Genomic DNA, 25,243 nt, shown 5'->3' with positions numbered 1-25,243 from the left:
GTCTAAATAATAGATTAGATAGATAGATAGATAGATAGATAGATCAAGAGATAGGCAGAGACAGACTGATAGATTGATCGATTGCTGGATAGATGATAGATATTGAAAGATAGATTGTAGATAGGCAGATAATGACAGGTTGATATAAATAGATAAGATAGATAGATAGATAGATAGATAGATAGATAGATAGATAGATAGATAGAGTTGTAAATGGGATGACTAGTGCCACCTTCATGTACACAGCAAATCGTTCTGATGAAGGTGGTGGCTGAGGCACCCTGGGGATATTGTTCTGTTGTTTAACTGAGGTTCCTGTAACATAACTTCTGCCTTCTGGATCTTAGATAGGGATTTCTCCAAATGTATAGATGTTCATCTGAAGTCACCTTGAGCTGATGAAGTCAGGAGGGACAGCCTTGGGCTGGGGGCATCTCTCATCAATTGCTTTACTGTGCTGTGCTCAATGAGCGCAGGTCTCACTCCTGGTGCATTTATGCATCTAGGTTGCAAACTAGGTCCTGTGGAGATGAACTTAGACCTTTGATCTCTGTACAGTGTATGACTTCCTATAGCTACCAACAGGCTAATCCCACCATGCACCCTTCCACATTCATGGAGGAAGAAGCAAGTTCTCATCCAGTGTGGTTATATATCTTCTGACACTGATGGGTGATTTGTGTTTCTCAGAACTTACATGCCAAAAGAGGCTGCTCTGGAAGCGATAGCAAGTTTGGGGAGAAGACAGCAGAACTCTCACAAGTTGAATTATTGCCACTGTGAAGGAGGTCCCAGAGAGCTAGCTTGTACCTCCCACCATGTGAGGGAAGAGAAGCTGCCTAGGAGCCAGAAGACATCTGTCAGTAGACATGTCTGCTGTCACCTGAGGCAGGACATCTTGCTGCTGGGGGCTAGGAGAAGTATGTTCCCACTATTTCTAGGTTGTCAAAATCACAGGATTTTTGTTATAGCAGCAGAGAGGGATTCAGATACCCATAAAGGGGAAGTTACATGGACAGGTACTGTGGAGTTTGGATGTGCAGATATCATTTGGGGACATAATTCCGCCCACTAAAAGCACTGGTATGCCTAAAGACCACATGCATGACAGAAATATTTCCCTACGTGTTCTCATCTCTTGTCATGTTCTACCCTGCAAGGTCACTACTGGGGTCACCATATCTGAGGAGGTCTAGCCAGATCCTCAGACCAGCTTGTTTTGAGGAAAACCTCCATGCCCCAAGGAAACATGTATTCTGGAATGAAGCCAGAACTCTGTGGGTGATGCAGAGAGGGAGCAGAGGTAATGTAAGTTGTAAGTTGCTGGGTGTACAAGTGTGCTCTCTTCATCTGTGAATGTGTGTCGAGCTTTTATATCCATGGAAACATAGGCATCCACATGCACAGTACTATGCCAGGAGACTTGATACACACTCTGGGGGAGTGACTATCTGCACTGCCTACTGGGAAAGGAGTGGGCAGGATGATGATCCATCACAAAGCAGGGTGCAGGATGAAGCTGACAGTAGCAGTTTGTCAACACAATATACTGTTGGGTTCCTTTACTGGATGTTGAGGTTGGGAGAAAGGAGGGTTGAAGGGCAGAAGCAGAAAGAACATTGTCCTAGTCTCATCCCTGTTGCTGTGATAAAACACTTGTGGTAAAGCAATAGAGTGAAGAATTGGTTTACATTAACTGGTGGTTCCAGGTTTCAGCCTATCATTGAGGGAAAGTCGTTTTTGGCAACAGGAGACTGAGACAGCTGTTCATGTCTCATCCATAGCCAAAGAGTATAGAGAAATGTATATATACATGCTCCATTGTGACTTGTACTCTGTCCTACTTCTCTATTATTACAGTTTGGGGTTCTCTGCCTAGGGAATGGTGCCACCCACAGTGGACTGAATCTTCCCACATTAATTTGCTTAATTAAGACCTTCCTTCAGAGATGTGCCCATGAACCAACTCAAGGTAGACAATCCCTCTTTGGGGCCCTGTTTACAGTTAGGTCTAGTTTTTGCCCAGTTGACAAGTAAAACTAACCATTGAAGACATGATGCTCATCCCTAGACAGGATGCCTAGTTGTATTTGATGATTTTCTATCTCTATTAGCAATAGCTGGGAGAATTCCAGAGTTATGCAGGCCACAGCCCAAGGCATTCATTTGAAGGGTTGGTGACTTATATCGAGGACTCTTGGAACACCCTTCTGGCTCTTGGCCTTCCCCCCAGGTCTTTCAAGTTGTCCTTCAGTGAGGATTACAAATTCCAAGGACATTGATGAGTAACTGTCACAGCCCATAACTTTATCATTAGCTGAACTGGTTCAGCTGGGTTCCTGATACTGGTTTCTTTCTCCATTCGTTGTTTAGCCTGTGGTGTATGGAGTTGAGAAGGCAAGCAAGTCTGTGGCTCTGCTGTCCCCTGTCTTGCCCTCTGCACATGGTTCAGAGACTTCACATGCCCAGCCAACCTGCCTCAGGGTGAGTCTTTGGAGCATTTGTTCATGTCTGTGAGGTAGCAAATGGTCTGATTCTTTGCATTGCTTCTGAATCCTCCACAACCTCTTCAGTGTAGAGAGTATTTCACGTAGAACACACGATAAATGCCGAGCAAAATTAATTAATTACAGCATGAACAAGGCTAATTCTATAATTTATCATAGTAATAGATTGTCTATATTTCAAGACTCTAATAGAATATGCTGCTTCCTTTCTCTTCAGTGTAATCTGTGGGATGAGTCCCAGTTCCAACAAGGAGTACTGGCAAGATTTCCCTATGGAGAGAGGGGGGAGCTGCCATTTGTAACTGAACACAGTCAGCTAGATCCAGGGATAAAAGTGGCTCTATTTTGGGGTATAGATAAAAGATAAGGAAGATGCTCATTTTTGCACCATCAGTTCTGGGTTACCATAACCTGTCCCACAATAGCAACAGTCTCAGGGTAAGGAGGCTCTGGACCTGTCAGCGGTGACCCTCCAGCAAGAATCATCGTCACTACTTGGTCATCAGCAAACTCAGGAGGGAGAGGGAGAGAAGCTGTGGCAGGACAATATGGCAGGTGACGTTAAGATTCTGCTCTGTGTATTTACAGGTTGTTATCAATGTTCCTAAGGGATGGATGGTATGTTTAAGTGGGCAATTATATCTTACCAACTGGGTCAAAGGTTGTGTTGTGTATTCTTTTATGTGATGGTTTGAGTGTAGGAAAGTGTGCAGCGGCAGGAGACAATGGGCCACTGCGGAGTTGGGATGTGATTCCGCCAAGATATCTAGCAGATATCATGGGGCACTGAGGTGTTGGACCTAGAGTGGGTAAAAGACAAACTATATCATTTTTATTTTTATATTTTTACAACAACAGATGGGGAACCAAGGTGATGAGCAAGAATCCAGTAGTAATCCTAAGAGTTGAGAGAAAGTTTTTATTTTCTAAGTAAGAGGAGGGCAGCGCCATCTTAAGTCATGTGACACACACACATCAAGGGCGGGAATTCAAACAAAGAAAAGGGGAAGTAGCCTGGGCTAGCAGGCTGTTGGTCCCCTGCTGTGTGATAAGTAATGGCAGCTCAGAGAGTTAGAGATTAAAAGCTGCTTTTTAAAGAAAGTTGTTTAGAAAGTCTTTCAGGATACACATATTCTTTTTAACGTGGGCTCCACAGGAATTTTTGGTTGAAATCCTAGTTAGACAAGCTACATCTTAATTAAAGGTATTAAAAGGTGATTAAGTTTGTTTTTAGAAAGAAGAGAGTAAAGAGATTACCTGAATCAGGTGGGGATTTTCATCCAAGGTTCAGAACTTAGATAGGGAAAAATTAGTCACTACCTCCAAGTAGAGAGTTGTGATGAAATGTCTGTAACACCAGAGAGAGTGAATGTAGGCATATATTGTAGAAGTTATTAAGGTTAAAGAAAAATCTGTGACTCTGGGTAGAGAGCTTAACAGATAGATATATTTTGGGCTATCCTGAGTTTTAAGTTGCTTATTGGTTTTAGAATTGATAGGTTTAAGTTTGTTTTAAGTTTGTTTTAAGGATTTGTTTTAAAATCACCCAAGTCATGTGGTGATTTTCATCTATGGTTCGGAACTTAGATAGGGAAAAATTGGTCACTAACTCCAAGTAGAGAATTGTAATAAATGTCTATAACACCAGGTAGAGTGAATGCAGACATATATTATAGAAGTTATTAAGGTTAAATAAAAATCTGTGGCTTAGGGTAGAGAGCTTAACAGATTGAGATATTTTGGGCAAAAGTCCTGGTTTGATATGTTGCTTATTGATATTGGAATTGATAGAAGGTATTTGGTTTGTCTTATGAATTACCCCGCTAAAGGCCATATGACTCGTTGATGCCGGCTAGCAAGGGTTTGTGGTTACTTTTGATATTTACCACAATAGGAAGCTCAAATTCTCTTAATGTGGGCTCCACGAGAATTTTGGGTTCATTTCCTGATATCATAGAGTACAAAAGCCTATCAGGCTCATTGTTTAGCTTACTTCCTTTTTTTTTTTTCAGACACACTGAAAACATGTTTAATTTTTAAACAACTGTTCATGACCCAAAACACTATTTCTAACTTCTTTCAGTTACTGAGTCCAGATTTAGATTACAGGTGAGATTCAGTCTTAACTGAGAACATTTTTGTCAAATGACAACCTTTTATTTTTCTTTCAAGAGAACAAAAGAGCATTAGCAAAGAATGAGTCATTTTTCAAATATTTCACATTTGATCAGATTTGGCTCATGCTAATGATGTGCCCCTGTGATAAGCATGTTCTTTCTGTGGTTTTCAGTACTAGAATATCTCCGTGCTGAAGCGGCAGGCCACTGCATGGGCCTGTCTGTACAGAAACATGGACATTGGAGGTTTGCGAACTATTTGGAGTGTCACTTGTGCACCACATGATAACTAACATTTAGAAACAGATTCAACACCAATGAAACACTTCAAATTTCAGGGAGTGCCCCCCCCCCCATATTACACACAAGGTGAAGGCTATTTTAAAGTCACAAATAATCCCAAACATTTATGAAAACATCATTATCAACAGGAAGTCTGCTCCCAATTTATTTTTACCATCCTGCATGTCAGCCCTACGTCCCTCTAACACAAAGGTCAAACATGGTAAAACGAAAGAGCGTTCAGGACAGGAATGAGACACCTATCTAAGGTTTCTGTCCACTGGGGTCTTAGGGCTCTTATTTTACATGAGACAGGACTGGGTGAGAAAATGAACACTCTTAATATACACTTTTTAAAACACTTTCTCCAACCACAGATTATGTTGTTTTGGGTATTGTTTCTGTTTGTCTTACTGAGATAGAGACTTGCTCTGCTGTTGAACATCCTCCAGCTTCATCGTTTTGTCTAGCGGCAGCTACAGCACCAGGTGCCTGTCACACACAGCGCTGCGAAATGCCCACTAACATCCTCTCTCTCCTGATCCCTTTCAGGCAGTGTCTGGTGATAAATGAACTTTGGCACATATACAACTCTAAAACCATATATTACATATGTACACTTCTCCCATATATATTCCATAGTCATTCCACAGAGTTCTCCAGTTGAGTAATAACATGATAATTGGGTTCATGTACAGTCAACATCCAGTTCATCTCAGAAGGAAAGTTCTATTTCTACAACTGGTTCATTTCAATATGCATGTTCTTTTATTTGGAGGAAACTGCAGAATTCTCAAGTTATACATTGAAATTGTTTATAAATAAATACATAAAATTTCATTGATACCAAGAAGCTGGTTTATATCTTTATCTTGTGGGGAAAGCTATTTTATTTAGAGATTCATATAAAAATAATAGTTGGTTTGACGAGGTCTAAGAAAATGCTGACTCTTAAAAGTTTCACTTACTGAGTGATAAACTAAGGTCATGTGGCAGGAGACTTTAACTGTTAGATTCCAACGTAAATTCAAACTCCTCCCATAAGAAGTAATTTTCACGACTGTTTCCCTCACACTTAAATAAGTTGAATCAATTAAATCTAAACTCCAAGATCTCATCCAGGTTACTTTTATGAGTCTGTCTGCAGGAAGCCACAATCCTGCCCATTCTATACTCCCAGGAAGGTCTTCTCACCAAAGAGTTAGGCCACATGTCCCTTCACTAGGAGTACACAGCTTTAAACCGATGTGTAATTATTAAAGGGGTAAAATATTTGGGTGTAACTGGCATTTACAAAAGAATCATTTATGTCTATTACAAATAATTTATCTGGACTGACTCAATAATAAAATTAACTAGTGAAACTTTAAAAGAACCACCTGTTTAATAACATATAAATATAATATCAGCAGAGGAAGAATAGAAGTTCGCAGGGAAATTATAATAACATAGTTACAGGCTTTTCAAGGTACTTTTTGAATTCAGCAAGCCACTGGGCTCCAACTGCTCCATCCACAACTCGATGATCACAGCTGAGTGTGACAGACATCACACTAGCCACGTCAAAGCCTTTCTCATTATCTGCTGGTATCAGTTTATCCTCGGAAGCACCAATTGCCAAAATACATGCCTGAGGTGGGTTAATAATCGCAGAGAAATTCTTAATTCCGAACATCCCTAAGTTGGAGATTGTAAATGTCCCACCCTGGAACTCGTGAGGCTGAAGTTTACCCTCTCTTGCTTTGGAGGCTAAAGAAACAACATCACTAGCAATGGTTTCCAGTCCTTTTATGTGTGCATTAAACACAATAGGGGTGATAAGTCCTGCAGGGGTACTGACAGCAACGCTGACATCAACCACATGATTTTGTCGTATAACTGTGTCCATCCAAGATGAGTTTGCTTCAGGAACTTTCAGGCAGGCCAAAGCTGAAGCTTTTATGATGAAGTCATTGACGGAGATTTTTCCTTTACCTTCAAGCATCTTATTAAGTTCCTTCCGCACCAACAGCACCTCTCCCATATTTACATCAACAGAAGGGTAATAATGAGGGATAGTCTGCTTCGACTGCATGAGCCTCTGCGCAATCACTCGACGAATGTTGCTGATGGGGATGTCTATGAAGACACCTGCAGGAGTTGGTGCCACTCTTGGACCCGGGGGAGCAGCTGCTGCAGCAGCAGGAGCAGCCTTAGTAGGCACAAAAGAGTCAATGTCCTTCTTGATGATTCTGCCTTCTGGTCCCGTCCCTTTAACTTGGGTGAGGTCAATCCCTTTTTCTGCTGCCAATTTCTTTGCAAGAGGGCTAACAAACACCCTTCCCTTTGGTTCAGCAGGAGCGGCTGAGGGGGTAGGTGCTAAAGGCTGGGGGGTGGGAGGAACAGCTGCCACTGGGGGTGGGACAGGTGGTGGTGCCTGTGGCTTTAAGCTGGTCACTTCTGTTGGCCTGTAGTCTGCAAATGCTGCTATATCTTCCTGTTTTTCTACTGTGATACATAGTGGGGTTCCCAGAGGAACATCCCTTGTGCCTTCAGGGACCAGGATTTTTGCCAGATAACCTTCTTCTTGTACTTCAAAGCCTATGGTGGCCTTGTCGGTCTCTATCTCTGCCAGCAAGTCTCCTTCACTCAGCTTCTCTCCCACTTCCTTTTCCCACCTCTGGAAGGTGCCCATGGTCATGGTTGGGGAGAGGGCAGGAAGAACAATCTGCATGTGAACGGGATAGGAGTTACCTGGAGCATTTGCAGAAGGTGCAGCTGGGGCAGCAGCTGGAGCTGCAGCTGGGGCTGGGGCTGCCTGTGTGGCAGCTGTTGCTGAATCCAATGTATAATTTTTAAAGGCCTCAATATCTATCCTGAGGCTTTTCAACTGTGATACAAATGATAGATCCAACTGGAACATCTCTGGTCCCCTCAGGAACAAGGATCTTTGCCATATAGCGCTCCTCCAAGCTCTCAAATCCAACAGTGGCTTTATCAGTTTCAACCTCTGCAATTAGATCACCCTCACTGATTTTTTCCCCTTCTTTTTTTTTCCCAGCGGGCTATGGTGCCTGCCTGCATTGTAGGGAAAAGTGAAGGTAGTGGAACCTTCTGGTGCGGAGGGAGGCTATAAGAGCGGCGGCTGGGCGACCCCAGGAGTTGTTGCAGTATGCGGTTACGTGGGACGGTGGCAGAGCCATAGCTCCAGCCGCACAACGAGCGGACCCCATAGCTGGGTATCCCACTGCTGCAACGAACTGCGGCGGGGCCGGTCCTCGGGCCCTTCAAAGTTGCCCACCGAGCCCTGAACCCGGCCCTGGGAACAGCACTCTGCACCCTCCGCGCACAGACGGGCCACATACTGCCACCGACCCCACGCCCCAAAGGCTCCGCTTACTTCCTTTTTTAAAAATTGTTTAATCTTCATGATGGGTGTGACTTTGAGTTTTATGGTTATATTATTACTCTGGGAGAGAGTGCAAGATACAAGCTTTTCTGGTTACAGACTAAGGAACACAGTATTTTGGGAGAAAGATTTTGTCTTTGTGTTTTTAAAAGGTGTGATTAGGCTCTGGAAACCTCACAGAGTCATACTGATCAGATTTGATAGAGGTAGACCGCCTGAAAAAGTTAATACAGGAGAATCAAACAAAAAGATTTCGATTCTAAACTTTTGTCTTGAGAGTTGTATTTTGCAGAATGTGCCTACTTGGAATCCTGGTCTCAAGGACTTTCACCTGGGTCCAGTCAGGACACATCAGCTACAGCATTTGCTTCATTCTTCCTCCCCTCTACCCCCAAGGATATCTCAATGCCCATATACAGCTTGAAGAAGTTGTGGAGGAGTCATCATCCCAATTCCCTGGACTTTTGGGGGAGCTGAAAGTGGTTATTCTACAGTTGTTTTTATGAGGAATTTAAAATTTGTTGTAATTTAACAGGGAGGAATTAGTTAGATTGAATTGTACAGTCATAATCTCATTTGGTAACTAAGCTAAAATCATATCTTTGCTTTGATATAGAATTTATTTGTTAAAAGTTTAAAAGTACAAGGTTTAGAGCCAGTACCTCTATTGATGTCATTACAAACTTCTGAGTTGATTACACATGTGAGTTAAGGGCCAAATAGCAAACATATTGCTGACTTTGTGAGAGAACTTTCAAGATATTATTAAGATATAAAGACAACAGTCCAGATTGCCTTATATAGATAGATGGTTTTCAAAAATGTCAGAAATCCACAAAATTTGAGATTTAAAGTTATTTATCTTTTGTTGAGACATATCTGCTCCTAACAGTTCCCCTTTAGCAGATTTAACGAAGAACTTGAACATTTCTACCTCCAGGTGAGGCAATACTTTGTGGCTAGGCAGCTACTAGACAAAACTGCCTGTTTCATGTGCAGAATTATACTGTCCAGAAAAGGACAAACTCTGCAGAATAGTTAACTGATAAACCCTGCCAAGACAGGGTGATCAGCCCTTCAATATCTGCATTTCAAGAGTCTGTCAGTTGATTTTGGGCCAGAGGGCTGAAGACTTGAGCTCACATGTTGTTAGCAGGGGACTGTGCTAGTGGAGATTTGTCTCTACAACTTCTCAGTCTGAAGGCTGTGTTAGGCTTCCTATGTGTATAGATATTTGGTCATTCTCAGATTTCTGAGGGGGTTGAAGACTGATTATAGTTTCATAGCCTATCAGGCTGTTTAACTCTGGAAATACATATTTTATTAGATATCAGATAGTATACAAGCTAGCCAAGATATAATATAGATTTTAAGCTTTTCTTAAGCTAGAATGGATAACTAAACATTCTGTTTAACTGATATAGTGTTGGACTGGGTGTTAGATATATTTTATGCTTTTAATTATAACATGATAACAGTTGTACTCAGCTTATATTTGGGGGAAAAGTTTTTTTTTTAATTAGACAAAAAGGGTGAAATGTAGGAAGATGTCACAGGTGAGGCAGGCACAAGATAGAAGGAGGCCTGTCATTGGATGAGAAGGAAGGATGGGCGGGAGAAAAGTTTGAAGGAAGAGGAGGAGACTAGAAGAGAAAGCAAGAGACAGGAGGGAGAGGGAGAGAAGCCATGGCAGGATAATATGGCAGGTGACGTTAAGATTATGCTCTGTGTATTTACAGGTTGTTACCAATGTTCCTAAGGGATGGATGGTACCGGGCTTTGTATGTTTAAGTGGGCAATTATATCTTACCAAATGGGGAAAAAAAAGAAATCCTTTTGCAGGAAGTGTCTGCTGGTTATAAGGGGGCGCGGGGAGAGAGAGCACAAAACAGAGAGACACAGAGACATAGAGAGGCAGAGAGACAGAGAAAGGCAGAGACAGAGGCACAGAGAGAATTCAGAGAAAGATTTCTCTCATCATAACTCCTATTTTATTTCCCTAAATAAACTTATCAAGAGAAATTCTTTTTTTTTTTTTATGTCTTAGGTTATTCTTTTTTTTTTTTTACTTTTTTTTTTTTTTATTAACTTGAGTATTTCTTATATAGATTTCGAGTGTTATTCCCTTTCCCGGTATCCGGGCAAACATCCCCCTCCCCCCTCCCGTTCCTTATGGGTGTTCCCCTCCCAACCCTCCCCCCATTGCCGCCCTTCCCCAACCAGTCTAGTTCACTTGCGGTTCAGTCTTAGCAGGACCCAGGGCTTCTCCTTCCGCTGGTGCTCTTACTAGGATATTCATTGCTACCTATGAGGTCAGAGTCCAGGGTCAGTCCATGTATAGTCTTTAGGTAGTGGCTTAGTCCCTGGAAGCTCTGGTTGCTTAGCATTGTTGTACATATGGGGTCTCGAGCCCCTTCAAGATCTTCCAGTTCTTTCTCTGATTCCTTCAACGGGGGTCCTATTCTCAGTTCAGTGGTTTGCTGCTGGCATTCGCCTCTGTATTTGCTGTATTCTGGCTGTGTCTCTCAGGAGCGATCTACATCCGGCTCCTGTCGGTCTGCACTTCTTTGCTTCATCCATCTTGTCTAATTGGGTGGCTGTACATGTATGGGCCACATGTGGGGCAGGCTCTGAATGGTTGTTCCTTCTGTGTCTGTTTTAATCTTTGCCTCTCTCTTCCCTGCCAAGGGTATTCTTGTTCCCCTTTTAAAGAAGGAGTGAAGCATTCACATTTTGATCATCCGTCTTGAGTTTCATTTGTTCTAGGTATCTAGGGTAATTCAAGCATTTGGGCTAATAGCCACTTATCAATGAGTGCATACCATGTATGTCTTTCTGTGATTGGGTTAGCTCACTCAGGATGACATTTTCCAGTTCCAACCATTTGCCTACGAATTTCACAAAGTCGTTGTTTTTGATAGCTGAGTAATATTCCATTGTGTAGATGTACCACATTTTCTGTATCCATTCCTCTGTTGAAGGGCATCTGGGTTCTTTCCAGCTTCTGGCTATTATAAATAAGGCTGCATGAACATAGTGGAGCACGTGTCTTTTTTATATGTTGGGGCATCTTTTGGGTATATGCCCAAGAGAGGTATAGCTGGATCCTCAGGCAGTTCAATGTCCAATTTTCTGAGGAACCTCCAGACTGATTTCCAGAATGGTTGTACCAGTTTGCAATCCCACCAACAATGGAGGAGTGTTCCTCTTTCTCCACATCCTCGCCAGCATCTGTTGTCCCCTGAGTTTTTGATCATAGCCATTCTCACTGGTGTGAGGTGAAATCTCAGGGTTGTTTTGATTAGTATTTCCCTTATGACTAAAGATGTTGAACATTTCTTTAGGTGTTTCTCAGCCATTCGGCATTCCTCAGCTGTGAATTCTTTGTTTAGCTCTGAACCCCATTTTTTAATAGGGTTATTTGTTTCCCTGCGGTCTAACTTCTTGAGTTCTTTGTATATTTTGGATATAAGGCCTCTATCTGTTGTAGGATTGGTAAAGATCTTTTCCCAATCTGTTGGTTGCCGTTTTGTCCTAACCACAGTGTCCTTTGCCTTACAGAAGCTTTACAGTTTTATGAGATCCCATTTGTCGATTCTTGATCTTAGAGTGTAAGCCATTGGTGTTTTGTTTAGGAAATTTTTTCCAGTGCCCATGTGTTCCAGATGCTTCCCTAGTTTTTCTTCTATTAGTTTGAGTGTGTCTGGTTTGATGTGGAGGTCCTTGATCCACTTGGACTTAAGCTTTGTACAGGGTGATAAGCATGGATCGATCTTCATTCTTCTACATGTTGACCTCCAGTTGAACCACCACCATTTGCTGAAAATGCTATCTTTTTTTTCATTTGATGGTTTTGGCTCCTTTGTCAAAAATCAAGTGACCATAGGTGTGTGGGTTCATTTCTGGGTCTTCAATTCTATTCCATTGGTCTATCTGTCTGTCTCTGTACCAATACCATGCAGTTTTTATCACTATTGCTCTGTAATACTGCTTGAGTTCAGGGATAGTGATTCCCCCTGAAGTCCTTTTATTGTTGAGGATAGCTTTAGCTATCCTGGGTTTTTTGTTATTCCAGATGAATTTGCAAATTGTTCTGTCTAACTCTTTGAAGAATTGGATTGGTATTTTGATGGGGATTGCATTGAATCTGTAGATTGCTTTTGGTAAAATGGCCATTTTTACTATATTAATCCTGCCAATCCGTGAGCATGGGAGATCTTTCCATCTTCTGAGGTCTTCTGCAATTTCCTTCTTCAGTTTCTTGAAGTTCTTATTGTACAGATCTTTTACTTGCTTGGTTAAAGTCACACCGAGGTACTTTATATTATTTGGGTCTATTATGAAGGGTGTCATTTCCCTAATTTCTTTCTCGGCTTGTTTCTCTTTTGTATAGAGGAAGGCAACTGATTTATTTGAGTTAATTTTATACCCAGCCACTTTGCTGAAGTTGTCTATCAGCTTTAGTAGTTCTCTGGTGGAACGTTTGGGATCACTTAAATATACTATCATATCATCTGCAAATAGTGCTATTTTGACTACTTCTTTTCCGATCTGTATCCCCTTGACCTCCTTTTGTTGTCTGATTGCTCTGGCTAGAACTTCAAGAACTATATTGAATAAGTAGGGAGAGAGTGGGCAGCCTTGTCTAGTCCCTGATTTTAGTGGGATTGCTTCAAGTTTCTCTCCATTTAGTTTAATGTTAGCAACTGGTTTGCTGTATATGGCTTTTACTATGTTCAGGTATGGGCCTTGAATTCCTATTCTTTTCAGGAATTTTATCATGAAGGGGTGTTGAATTTTGTCAAATGCTTTCTCAGCATCTAATGAAATGATCATGTGGTTTTTTTCTTTCAGTTTGTTTATATAATGGATCACGTTGATGGTTTTCCGTATATTAAACCATCCCTGCATGCCTGGGATGAAGCCTACTTGGTCATGGTGGATGATTGTTTTGATGTGCTCTTGGATTCGGTTTGCCAGAATTTTGTTGAGTATTTTTGCGTCGATATTCATAAGGGAAATTGGTCTGAAGTTCTCTTTCTTTGTTGTGTCTTTGTGTGGTTTAGGTATAAGAGTAATTGTGGCTTCGTAGAAGGTATTCGGTAGTGATCCATCTGTTTTAATTTTGTGGAATAGTTTGGATAATATTGGTATGAGGTCTTCTATGAAGGTTTGATAGAATTCTGCACTAAACCCGTCTGGACCTGGGCTCTTTTTGGTTGGGAGACCTTTAATGACTGCTTCTATTTCCTTAGGAGTTATGGGGTTGTTTAACTGGTTTATCTGTTCCTGATTTAACTTCGGTACCTGGTATCTGTCTAGGAAATTGTCCATTTCCTGAAGATTTTCAAGTTTTGTTGAATATAGGTTTTTATAGTAAGAACTGATGATTTTTTGAATGTCCTCTGAATCTGTTGTTATGTCTCCCTTTTCATTTCTGATTTTGTTAATTTGGACGCACTCTCTGTGTCCTCTCGTTAGTCTGGCTAAGGGTTTATCTATCTTGTTGATTTTCTCAAAGAACCAACTTTTGGTTCTGTTGATTCTTTCTATGGTCCTTTTTGTTTCTACTTGGTTGATTTCAGCTCTGAGTTTGATTATTTCCTGCCTTCTACTCCTCCTGGGTGTATTTGCTTCTTTTTGTTCTAAAGCTTTTAGGTGTGCTGTCAAGCTGCTGACATATGCTCTTTCCTGTTTCTTTCTGCAGGCACTCAGGGCTATGAGTTTTCCTCTTAGCACAGCTTTCATTGTGTCCCATAAGTTTGGGTATGTTGTACCTTCATTTTCATTAAATTCTAAAAAGTTTTTAATTTCTTTCTTTATTTCTTCCTTGACCAGGTTATCATTGAGTAGAGCATTGTTCAGTTTCCAAGTATATGTGAGCATTCTTCCTTGATTGTTATTGAAGACCAGTTTTAGGCCGTGGTGGTCCGATAGCACGCATGGGATTATTTCTATCTTTCTGTACCTGTTGAGGCCCGTTTTTTGACCAATTATATGGTCAATTTTGGAGAAAGTACCATGAGGAGCTGAGAAGAAGGTATATCCTTTGGTTTAGGATAGAATGTTCTATAAATATCCGTTAAGTCCATTTGGCTCATGACTTCTCTTAGTCTGTCTACATCTCTGTTTAATTTCTGTTTCCATGATCTGTCCATTGATGAGAGTGGGGTGTTGAAATCTCCCACTATTATTGTGTGAGGTGCAATGTGTGTTTTGAGCTTTAGTAAGGTTTCTTTTACATATGTAGGTGCCCTTGTATTTGGGGCATAGATATTTAGGATTGAGAGTTCATCTTGGTGGATTTTTCCTTTGATGAATATGAAGTGTCCTTCCTTATCTTTTTTGATGACTTTTAGTTGAAAATTGATTTTATTTGATATTAGAATGGCTACTCCAGCTTGCTTCTTCTGACCATTTGCTTGGAAAATTGTTTTCCAGCCTTTCACTCTGAGGTAATGTCTGTCTTTGTCTCTGAGGTGTGTTTCCTGTAGGCAGCAGAATGCAGGGTCCTCGTTGCGTATCCAGTTTGTTAATCTATGTCTTTTTATTGGGGAGTTAAGGCCATTGATGTTGAGAGATATTAAGGAATAGTGATTATTGCTTCCTGTTATATTCCTATTTGGATGTGAGGTTATGTTTGTGTGCTTTCATTCTCTTTGTTTTGTTGCCAAGACGATTAGTTTCTTGCTTCTTCTAGGGTATAGCTTGCCTCCTTATGTTGGGCTTTACCATTTATTATCCTTTGTAGTGCTGGATTTGTAGAAAGATATTGTGTAAATTTGGTTTTGTCATGGAATATCTTGGTTTCTCCATCTATGTTAATTGAGAGTTTTGCAGGATACAGTAACCTGGGCTGGAATTTGTGTTCTCTTAGGGTCTGTAGGACATCAGTCCAGGATCTTCTGGCCTTCATAGTTTCTGGCGAAAAGTCTGGTGTGATTCTGATAGGTCTGCCTTTATATGTTACTTGACCTTTTTCCCTTACTGCTTTTAATATTCTTTCTTTATTTTGTGCGTTTGGTGTTTTGACTATTATGTGATGGGAGGTGTTTCTTTTCTGGTTCAATCTATTTGGAGTTCTGTAGGCTTCTTGTATGCCTATGGGTATCTCTTTTTTTAGGTTAGGGAAGTTTTCTTCTATGATTTTGTTGAAGATATTTACTGGTCCTTTGAGCTGGGAGTCTTCACTCTCTTCTATACCTATTATCCTTAGGTTTTATCTTCTCATTGAGTCCTGGATTTCCTGTATGTTTTGGACCAGTAGCTTTTTCCGCTTTACATTATCTTTGACAGTTGAGTCAATGATTTCTATGGAATCTTCTGCTCCTGAGATTCTCTCTTCCATCTCTTGTATTCTGTTGGTGATGCTTGTATCTATGGCTCCTTGTCTCTTCCTTTGGTTTTCTATATCCAGGGTTGTTTCCATGTGTTCTTTCTTGATTGCTTCTATTTCCATTTTTAATTCCTTCAACTGTTTGATTGTGTTTTCCTGGAATTCTTTCAGGGATTTTTGCGATCCCTCTCTGTAGGCTTCTACTTGTTCTCTAAGGGAGTTCTTCATGTCTTTCTTGACGTCTTCCAGCATCATGAACAAATATGATTTTTGAAACTAGATCTTGCTTTTCTGGTGTGTTTGGATATTCCATGTTTGTTTTGGTGGGAGAATTGGGCTCCGATGATGGCATGTAGTCTTGGTTTCTGTTGCTTGGGTTCCTGCGCTTGCCTCTCGCCATCAGATCATCTCTAGTGTTACTTTGTTCTGCTATTTCTGACAGTGGCTAGACTGTCCTATAATCCTGTGTGTCAGGAGTGCTGTAGACCTGTTTTCCTCTCTTTCAGTCAGTTATGGGGACAGAGTGTTCTGCTTTCGGGCGTGTAGTTTTTCCTCTCTGCAGGTCTTCAGCTGTTCCTGTGGGCCTGTGTCTTGAGTTCACCAGGCGGGGTGCTGCCCAAGGGCTCTCTGTGGCGGCAGCAACCAGGAAGACCTGTGCCTCCCCTTCCAGAAGCTTCAGTGCACCAGGGTTCCAGATGGCCTTTGGTTTTTTTCTCTGGCGTCCGAGATGTATGTACAGAGAGCAGTCTCTTCTGGTTTCCCAGGCTTGTCTGCCTCTCTGAAGGTTCAGCTCTCCCTCCCACGGGATTTGGGTGCAGAGAACTGTTTATCTGGTCTGTTTCCCTCAGGTTCCGGCGGTGTCTCAGGCAGGGGTCCTGCTGCTCCTGGGCCCTCCCCCACGGGAGCCCAGAGGCCTTATACAGTTTCCTCTTGGGCCAGGGATGTGGGCAGGGGTGGGCAGTGTTGGTGGTCTCTTCCGCTCTGCAGCCTCAGGAGTGCCCACCTGACCAGGCGGTGAGGTCTCTTTCCCACGGGTTCTGGGAGCAGAGAGCTGCTGCAGGCCGGGATCCGCGGGCGTGGGACCTCCGGCAAACACAGGACGTGCCCGGTCCTAGATGAACTCTGCCTCTGTGTGTCCCAATCTCACCAGGCAGCTCTCTTGCAGCAGTCAAGTTGGTCTTACCTGTGGTCCCGAGGCTCAAGTTTGCTCACGGGGTGCTGCCCAAGGGCTAAGAGAAATTCTTATAATGTGAAACAACACTGGGCAGTGGTCTGTGTCTAAGAGAGCAATGATTAGCTATTAACATCAGTAATATTAATGGATAGACAAAGCTCATGGAAATTTCAGAAAAAGTGACTCCAACACATGCGATGCCTTTAAAAGACAGTGCAATGAGATAGTTCAGATGGCCAGTTTACATACTGCAGCCACTTGGACCTGAGAAGTCCATATATAAAAACAGCTCATGGATTGTAGTGACTCATAGGGAGGAGATGCTCATGGGGAGGGCGTTGTGAGGTAGAGTGGTCCACAGAGTGGGGAAACCTATGAGAAAGGAGACTCATGAGGGCGCTCCTACAGGGACGATCCCTTACTGACAGGTACATAGCCTTGGCTTTTGTGGATGATAAAGGCAAGTAGACAACTCACAGAATGCAGGAGTCAGGTAGCACTGTGTTGTCACTAACCCTTTGTGTATCATGTCTGGTCACATGGGTACACATTTATTATAGAGGATGATCAGGATAAATGGATAACATTTTCCTTGCTTAACTTTCAAACCAAATACAATTATAGGGGTCTATAATACATTTAAGACAATAATAGAATTTTAAGTTACTATTTAATTAGTCAAGTAGTAGATAATCATCTTGAAGAAGAAAGTGAAAGAGCATATTGTCAGTCAAAACAGGAAAAGAACACTCTCTGAGGAAACCTCTGCCACTTAAAAAGAAACTCAGATGCTGCTTTTCTGGTTTTTTCTTGGCTCAGAGGCAGAGATAGTTGCAGGTGTTGAGCGTACAATGGGCTAAGCCTCGCAAAGCACACATCTGTTGAGCCATGAGTCCAATCATACTCATAGCATAGCATACAATCATAGCATGAAATGCTTTCTTCACGCACAAATGCTTGGGTAGACATAGGAGCCAGCCCCTTTCCCAGATCCTAGTTCCCTGAAGACACATTTTCTGTAACTATAGCTTTGTAACTGAGCACACAGTGAAATCTTATACTATGTAATCTTCCATGTTTATCCTGTTTGCTTCACTTAGCCGGTTGCTTTTAAGTTCACACATGCAGCACAGGGCAGTGATACTGACTAGTACATAAATGCAAAAGTACTCTATTTACCAACTCACAGGTCAGTGGAGTTTTTAGTTTGGTTCTATTTAAAGAGTTGGATGTGAATGTATATGAACAATACATATGAATAGCATCATTCATCTCAAAGATAATCTTCTTTAAGACTGGGGATAAAGCTTAATCATCACAGTATCTTCCAAAGAGCGAGAAGACATGCATTGAGAGCTCTAGAATCCTTACTAACGGTGAGCATGGCATTGCACACCTGTAACTCAACACGAATGTGTGCAGATTGGGTAGAGACAGAGATAAGAACATCCATGAATTGCATTAGCCAGCTAGGCTAGACAAATTGATGGAGTTTCAGGTCTTGCAAAGGACTTTGCCTCAAAAAATAAACATTGGGACGAACTGAGAAACACATATGACACTGACTGACCTCTGCTCAGTTTCTTTTCAGTTACTAAAACAAAACACTGTGAGATGCAGATACTTACCCCCAACCATTGGACTGAAGTCAGTGATCCTGTGGTTGAATTAGGGAAAGACTGGAAGAAGCTGAGGAGGGTGACCCCGTAGGAGGGCCAGCAGTCTCAACTAACCTGGACCCCTGAGATTTCTCAGACACAGGCAGCCTACATGGGGGACAATGACTGGATGATGATGATGATGATAAAATAATAATAATGATAATAATAATAATAAATAACAACAACAATGACAACAACACATCGTTGTATCCAGGTTTCTGGTTCTAGGTGGTCAGAGTCCATGAGCGTCCTGGTGAAGAGCTTCTCAGCAGACCAGTGGGCATGGTGCTGGAGAAGTAGTTGTAAACTTACAACTGTTCCATAAGCACAAGGTAGAGAGAGCAGAACACTAGGAATGCTGTGGGTTTTTGAAACCTCTAAGTTCTTGGCCAGTGGTATATCTTCTTTAACAAGGCCACATCTCTTAATATCTCCTAAACAATTCCACCTGCTGGGCACCAAATGTTCAAAGGTTTGAGCCTATAGGAGCCATTCTCATTCAAACCACCACAACCTCTGATGTTTACACACATACATCTGCATATAGTATGTGTACATATTTAATAAACATGAACAACAACAACACATGCACAATTTATTTAAAAAAAAAAGAGTGTCCAGTAGTCCCTTGGGGGTTGTATTGGAGTTGTAGTTGAAAACACTATTTCCATTCTGTGATATCTTTGCTTTGGACTTTTGCTCATATTGTCGATACTCTCTTGACTATTGTAACTTTACTGTCTTGACTACATAGTAAATCTTTAGTTTGGGAAATCCAATTCTGTTCTTTTCCCACACAGTGTGGCTATCCTAGACTCTATGTGTTTCCTTATGAGTTTTTTTTTAAATTGACTTATAAGTGTACACACTTTCTGCTGGATTCCATTGGAGAGGCATCAAATTTGGCTACGGACAGTTGACTTCTTAATGTTTTGAGACTTCAGTCAATGCATGTGGTACATAACTCCAGTTATTGATGGCCCATTTATTTTTCTCTAGAAATACTTTTACAACTTTTGTTATATAAGGCTTGTACCCTTCCCCTCATTTTTATACATTTGCTTACATGTGCATATGTGCACATATGTGTGCATGCACATCATGGTGAACATAGATAAAGTGCAGATGCCAGTTCTCTCTGTTGTCTTGGAGAAAGAACTGAGGTAGTGAGGCTTGGTAGTAAGCACCATTACTAGTCTAGCTGTTTTTTCAAAACATCTTTTATTTTATTTGTTCTCACTTGATCTTATTTTTTATTAAGTTTTGACTCTCCTGTCAGTTGTATTCTTTTATTATATTTATAGCCAAGATTTCAGACTACCATATAGACTTCAAGGTATTTTTATATTACTATTATTGCTCTGCACCTTTGTTATAGGTTTATCAATTTTTAATACAGGATTATTCTTGTTGTTGGGAGATGATATTTTGGTTTGCCTTTGGTCTAATATGATGTCTTCCTTAAGGGTGCAGAATATTGGGTTCTGGATGCGGGAAGAGTGCATTCTGGCTGTGCTCTGGACATGGAAAGTCATGAGCAATTATTGTTATTTTACCACATTGTAATGTGTGACTATTCAAATCAAAGTACAATGTTTAGAAGATAAAACTTTTCTTGGCATAACTGAAAATTAGAAACCTAAACACGGGAGTAGAACAGGAGTGATCGGCAGAAAGAGCTCAACTCAGATCATGCGTTCTTCTTGGCTCTCAAAGGGGGCAAGCCCTGGGACCTCCCACTTCTGAGTTACCATGTGTCCTTCCATGCTCCCCTCACCTCTATCTCCATCCTGCCTGGGAAGTCTTCTGCAGAGTTCTGTAAAGTTGCAATTGACATAAGGTGACCTATGGGGATCCAGTTACTCAGGGAGGAAACATCTCACCTGGAGCAAAGACTGTGTGTGTGTGTGTGTGTGTGTGTGTGTGTGTGTGTGTGTGTGTGTGCATGAGACTGCATGCACATGCATGCTTTATTCACCCATGAATAAGGACAAAATGCTACATACAGAAAATAAATGGAACTGGATATTGTTACATTAAGCAAAATAAACAGATCCAGAAAGACAAATGTCACATGATTTTTTTATGTATGGAATCCATGTTTTATACACATACATTTACACACACACTATACAAACACACTATAAAACATGAGAGAACAATTGGGAAGGGGTGGGAGTGCAGGCAGCGGTAAGGGAGACAGTAGGGGTAACAGTGAGGGAATATGGTCAAAGCACATGATTTACTGGAAAATGTCATCATGCAACCAATTGCTTTATGAAATCTGCATAGACTTAAAGTTTGGGAAAAGAAATAAGTCAAAGTATATAGCATTCAAACAAGTACTGGGTGGAAAAGGGCTGTTATTGCAGCCTTCACTAAGTCTGTTGGTCATGTGGGCTGTGTATAGTTCTTAGTTCACTGTGTTGAGCAGGCTCAGTCTGGCCAAAAGTATAGGCAAGGTTTCCACAGTGAAGAGGTGGAAAGGCATGGAGGTTAGAGGAAGAAGGTATGAGAACTTTCCCCAACATTCTGTGTTTTATTTCATCATTTATTTTATAGAATACACAAGACAACCATTCAACAGTGTCCATGCAGCAAACACATCCACAAAACTGTCCACATGGCATTCATAGATGAGAGTGCGTTAGACTAAATGTTAGCCAAGCATGCAGACTGCAGTGATGACCAAGATATATTTAGTTAATGTGGAATGTGATTGAGAACTGTGGCTCATAGTATTGAGCAGACGTTCTATGATATGACCAAGTGTCTACTCGTTTGGTGTATTTGTGTATACTGATATCATTTAGAAAGATGTTCAGCAAACAAGGGTCAGATTTCAGCCTGTGGTTTGTCCTAGTGAGAAAAGCCTCACTTGGGAAGACCAGAGAACAACACAGAGCCAATATATCCTAGGTGATTTTTTATCATCTACTAGTTGGTCACCAGTTTCTTCATGAATCATGAACATAAAGATTATGATGTTTCCTGGACCTCTGTCGCATCTAGACTAGAGTAGGCTCTTCTGCCAGCTCTGCTGAGCTAGCTGGAGCAAGCCACAGTCTGGGCTGAGGCTGGAGGCACCTCGTGTCACTGGGTGCAGGATGGTAGGCTTTCCTGTAAGCTTCAGAGGATAGCTGTTGGCAAAGAAAAGGTATTGAATTACATGTTTGAAGCATGAAGCAGTTAGAATGCATTGAGGATAAAAACAGATTTAAGGACCACAACAATGGGTTCATACAGCAGAGGACAGAGATTAGCCTCTATCCAAACTCAGCATAGAGAGTGGAGATGTTCCCAAGGAGGAGAAGGGTTGGGGATTTAAAAGCTCTAAGACCACATCAATAATAGAGGAATGTGGTCAAACTGGCCTGACATTATGGTTGCTGAAGGCATTGGTAGTAACTGCGTGTCACCTGCCAGGCCAGGAAGGAACCAGTCACATACAAAGGAACCAGTCATAGGAGGATATCTTGCTGGGTGCATACAGGAAGTACATAGTTGGACCTAGGACTCTGAACCATGCCCAAGCATGGTCACTGTGTTGTCCTCACTTTCCCTAGAGCCTCTACAGCAGGGCAGCCCAACTTTCATGTTTTATTCACAGGGCTTCTATGTTATCTCAGGGGTCCTGTGAGCAAAACTGAATCTTCTTCAATTTCCCAAGGTTAGGGTGAGAACTGGCTAATGTCATCTTGAGAACACAATTTCAGATAAATGAATCATAGAACTGCCCAGATTCGTCATGTGAGGGCTGTCCTCAGCTTGTTCAACCTCTTCCCACTTGAACTCAGGGAAGAGATCTGTGAATGGTCAGGGTTTACTCTGCAGGAAAGTATAATCCTGTGTTCTCCAATGCACACCGAGCTGCTGTCTGAAACATAGCTTCTGCACTGAAGCATGGTTATTTGTAACCAAGCACTACATACTTATGATCAAATTTTAAAATATGTCAGGAGAAATGAGTGTTGGCAACCCACTACCACTCTGCAAAGCTTTGGCCCCTTAGAGCACAGCATACAAAAGACATAGCTGCTGCGTGCACACACTGCTATGCTAAGCTTTGAACTGGGTTCGGAACAATTTGTTAAGGAACCTTCCCATTTTGAGTTCATATATGACTACCTAATACCAGCTTTGGAAGCTGCATAGGGTTTATACAGAAAGCTGAGGTAAATAAGTCGGTTTTACTTGCAGAAGTCAGAACATCTCTGAGTAGGTGTGGGAAGCTAATAGTATTGGTTCCACATGGATTGGATTTGCCGTGTTAGAGTGCAGAGGTGGCCCTGCAAGGACATTTTCTGTTGACCTGAAGGTGTACAATGTGCACACTTGTAATTGTGCTGTGGATATGCACACAGCTGCCACAGCACATACGGAACAATAAGGATGAGACCAGGGAAGCTTTGGCTTGTCATATTTCCTTTAAATGTCTATTGAAATGCCATCTAGAACTAGATAATTAATAACAGTGGGTATTACCTATCGCAAGTTTCCACATCAGTGAAGATCTAAATTGCCCCTCTGGATTTCAATCATATACCCATCTTTTGCAATTAGTAGGTATTTGTTATGCCTTCTAGAGGTCAGTCGGGCACAGAGGTGGGTAGAGAAAGGGGAGGAAATCAGCAGGGGTTTAAGAAAGGAGATGGCTATGAACCGGGGAGGAGGAGGCTGGCTCCACAAGCTGGCGGGGAGTTGGGAGAGATGCCCCAGTGGGGTCATAGGCCCCACCAGCATTGTATGCTCCAAAGAAGGGGCCAGCATGCTACCTCTATAGGGTCGAATGAGTGGTTGAGATTTGCAGAACACCTGACCTCTGCTGCCAAGGTTTAGCTCTGCTGTTCCCATGACAGTAGACACAGACAGTATAGAAATGAGCATTGTTCTTTTCTTATGTCCCAACGTATTCAAAGAGATCAAGAGGCAGGCCAGACTGAAAGCAAGGGCCATAGAGGCGCTCCAAGTTTGGGTCTCTGAAAGTCTCCGGGGAGGTTTGCTTAGACAGACTTTTGGGTCCCTCCCCGAGAGATTCTAATTTTGTAGATCTTCGATGGAGCCTGAGAATCAACACTTTTTAGACAGCATCTCAGTTGTTCCGATTGACCTCAAACTTGATGCACAGCTGAGGCTGACCTTGATCTTCTGATCTTCCTGCTCCTGCCTTGAGAGTTCTGGAACTGTAAACATGTATTCCTCAGACAGCTTGAGAATCTGCATTTTAAAGATGCTTCTGAGCAGCCCTGAGGCCACTGGGAACCAGAGTTAAGGCTTAGCAGCAGGGCAGCTAAGAAGTGTCCAGTCTATTCAATTGTCCCAGATGTCCTTGGCTACGTAGTATTTATGATTCTCTAGAAACAATTCTCTGGGTCAAGAAGGTACTGAGGTGAGTCTGTACAGCTGGTGTGTAAGGTCTTCACTCCACACTTTGGCTGCTTGTGTTTCCGTTCCTTCCCATCTTGCCCTGTATAACTACAGCTTCTTCCCATGAGCCTTCCTACCCCAGTGGACTGGAATTTCCTACACCAACTTTCACAGTGAAGTGGACTGGGATGAGGAGGCTAAGTGTTAATGTCAGATCTTGTCTAAGTTCTGAATTCACTGGGAAACAACCACAGAGTGCAGAGTAGTGGGTAATTCGTTCTTTAACATGACAGTAATTACAAACATTTAAGCAACTAATAATGGTCAAGGTAATAATATTTACAGACTCATTCACACATCAAAGGCTGAGTTTTGTCGAGATAGTCTCATCTTACTGATGGTGCCATCAAGAATTAGGAATCAATGATGGCACAGAGTAGGTAGATTCCACTCCCCACTTCCCGATACATAGATGGGCACTAACAGGAACAGACCTGCTCAGGCTGCACAGTAATGGCCAAGACAGCTGCCCTGCAGAATGCTGCTGGGTCTCAAGGCCTAAGACTGCTCCGCGGCCTCCTCTCCCTCTTACAGAACAAGCTGCAAGCAGAGCATCTTGGGGGAAAAGGAATTCAACCCAAGTCTTCCCTGAAGTCATCGACCATAGGCTCAGTCTGCTGCTCTGGGATAGGAATGGCAGTGTACCAGCACTCACTGTGATGACATATTGTTGTCTGTCAGACATGTAACCTTCCCGAAGGCGGCTGGAATAGGGATAGAGAATGATATACTCAGCATTCTCAAGAAAGGATGAATAGATTCTCTTCCTCTACCAATATGGAAGGAACAGGCGCCTCAACATTCTGTTAGTGTTATGTTTTGACGAAAGAGAAAAAGGACAAGCTAATAATGCAATATAAGATGTGTCCTGATCAAAACATCTGGGATAAATGCATCGTGTAGTGCTAATGATGTCCTGTAATTGCCAGCTCCTACCCAAGCTGCTTTCTCAAAAAATTTTTCTTCACTTCACAGACAACAGGGGGGTGAGAATTGGCAAGAGAGTTCATGGTCACAGCAGATAGACTATAACCCAGTGTCTATTAGAATTCAGACAATGACCGCACACTGACCTTCTTTAGCATCAGAAATCTATTTCTTGCCCACTGAAGAACAATGGCATGTAAGTGGGCTGGAAAGGTGAAGTCAATGGTGCGCAGCCCTGTCCACCATTGCAATGCCTATGTGGGAGTAAAACATTGTGTATTCTACAGACCCGGCTCTGTCTAAGGCAGAAGTTCACCTATCACATATACCATTGCCTGGTGCAAGAAAGGAGGAGTCTCATAATTCTTGGCATCTGCCCCATGCAAATGCACACCCTACCATTTAGTTACACACAACAGTCTGG

General features: G+C 42.0%; 1 long non-coding RNA gene and 1 pseudogene across 2 annotated transcripts in view; one reads left to right on the top strand and one right to left on the bottom strand.

Annotated features, from left to right (window-relative positions):
- The window catches only part of LOC134484858 (uncharacterized), a 229,204-nt gene that overhangs the window by 120,776 nt on the left and 83,185 nt on the right, over positions 1–25,243 (top strand). For both annotated transcript variants that reach the window (XR_015644968.1, XR_015644966.1), the window contains exon 4: positions 2,374–2,484. This is a non-coding gene — a long non-coding RNA (uncharacterized LOC134484858). The remainder of the gene's footprint in view (positions 1–2,373; positions 2,485–25,243) is intronic.
- Positions 6,272–8,279, bottom strand: Dlat-ps1 (dihydrolipoamide S-acetyltransferase, pseudogene 1; annotated as a pseudogene).

This window comes from Rattus norvegicus, chromosome 1 (assembly GCF_021556685.1).
Source record: "Rattus norvegicus strain SHRSP/BbbUtx chromosome 1, alternate assembly SHRSP_T2T, whole genome shotgun sequence".
NCBI lineage: Eukaryota > Metazoa > Chordata > Mammalia > Rodentia > Muridae > Rattus > Rattus norvegicus.
Note: the sequence above shows the minus strand (reverse complement) of the source record. Positions and strands in the feature narration are given on the sequence as shown.